Raw genomic sequence first — 2,230 nt, forward strand, 5'->3', positions numbered from 1 at the left:
CTATCAAATTTATGATCAGACTTCAGGACTCTATTCAATGGTCCTACAAAGTTCAATGTAGTCCTTATGGAAGAAGATTTGTGAGCCGGCCACACACAGAAATGAATATCAGCTGTTATAATCATTGCGTCATCCAACAGCCGTCGGTAGATCTATCTGTTTTCTATTTTTTTCTTTCTACTAATTCACAAAATTTTAATTCTAATAATAATAATAACGACGTTCAAACGTGGGTCGTGGAACTCGAAATGCTGTAAATTTAGAATATGCATGAGAAAATCAGCAGCAAGGAGATATGCCATTCAATTTCCCAGCAAGCTGCATTCAACTATATCTAAAAATACAAACTGCTGTACAACTAACTAAGCACATAGGAAGTCCATATTGGGATATAAAATACTGATTGTTGGATAATTTTCATAAAAATATAGTCCATCAGATTAAGCTAAGGCTAAGCACACCTGAGGAGGCGCGGCTTGGTGATACAAAGTGTGATCTTAAGGAGATTGCCTTATCACACCGTTCCACGCCATGTCCGATTCAGTGTGGTGTGAGTTCTCTCCATTCAACCAATATAAGCAAGAAGCACCTGAATGCAAAATGCCGCATCGCGCCCCTAAGGTGTGCATCCAGCTAAAGTTTGTCATGAGATGCATTAACTATTTGGCGGTACGAAGTTCGCCGGGCCAGCTAGTTAAAATATCAAAGAACAAGAATACAAATTGTATTTAAATATTTTATTAATTTCAAAGGGTACTATAATTTATTATATTTTATAAATACAAGAGAGTAGCCCTTGAAAAGGGTACTGTAATTCTATTTCAAATACAAAAAAGTTGCCCTCAATTCATACATTTTATTCATATTCATCTATTGATGCAATTATAGTCCGGACAAAATTACTTCTGACTTGGAGGAATTTTTGGCGCAGAGAAATGGAGGGAGACCAGCCAATAACAGTGATTAATAGAGTCATAGGTAGAAGCGCAGTTGCCAATTTGTCAGTCGTCTGACAGCTTTCAAACAGGAAACTTCACATGTGTAGCATGAGCACATGAGCAGTCACTAGAAGTTTGAGATCGCTGGCCGCTTCAATACGGCAACATCGCGCCTCTGTATCCCTCCCGCTGTATGCTTTCTCTACTGCGCATGTCCATCCCAAGTAAGAAGTAATTTTGTACAGAGTATATATGTTCTAATAATGAAGACACGTGCAGTTTTCAATCTTTGCACATTATTTTATTAAGTTAATTTTTCAATAACTTAACATGGTACTCAATTCATTGTGGAACGAAGTTGGAAAGACATATTACAATGAGGGAGCACACATATAAAATATTCTATCTAAACTATAATAAAGGAAAGAACTGGCTTATACACTTACGTGATAATAAATTCACGAATGACGCGTCATCATGTCTCAACTACTAAACGGAATAACTTGAAGTTTTGCATAAGTATTTCTAATTCACCGAGGATGGTAATAGACCTATTTTGAATTTCACAGGATTTCAGTAGGTCAGTTTTCAGTTTGTCAAGTTTTTGATTTGATCCTTGCGGAGCTCGGGCTACCTGCTAGTCTTAAAAATATCCATCAAAAAGAACTAATAGTACCGGTTTTTGAATTCCTGAATCTTTCAAGTAGCTTTCAAGTAGCAAGTACTTGAAATTTATACATTACACACAATATTATTCATTGAAAAGAGATACACTGAGAAAGTTGTAGAAATTCGAAGATATTTATTCATTTATTCAGTCATGTATAATTATTATACTTATGTAAGAAGGCACAACAGGCTTGTGCCAAAACTGTCCCTTCTCAAATTTCTACTACAGTCCAAATTAAATTGTCAGTTAAGCTACTATCAATTATTAAAATAACAATTTAACTTCAAAAAACTAACAAATCTTTAATCAAAAATAGATATAATGATTATTAATTAAATCTCACACAGAATTAAGAACAATTATCCAAAATATCTAAAATTCGAATAGAAATGGAAATTTTGAACCGAAAACTTCACGCACTATTTATATGAGCTACTTTTGAACCAAAAATCAAAGACATGCTAGAAAAATAAATTGCTTATAATAATGTAGGCCTATCTAAATGTATTTATCCATTATTCACAATTATTCATTGAAACCCCGAATCGAGAAGAAATATTACACTGGGGAAGCAATCAAAATTTGAAAATATGAAGCTCCTTTTGATCCAAAAATCAAAAAC

This window comes from Nilaparvata lugens, chromosome 10, assembly GCF_014356525.2.
Source record: "Nilaparvata lugens isolate BPH chromosome 10, ASM1435652v1, whole genome shotgun sequence".
In the NCBI taxonomy this organism is placed as follows: domain Eukaryota; kingdom Metazoa; phylum Arthropoda; class Insecta; order Hemiptera; family Delphacidae; genus Nilaparvata; species Nilaparvata lugens.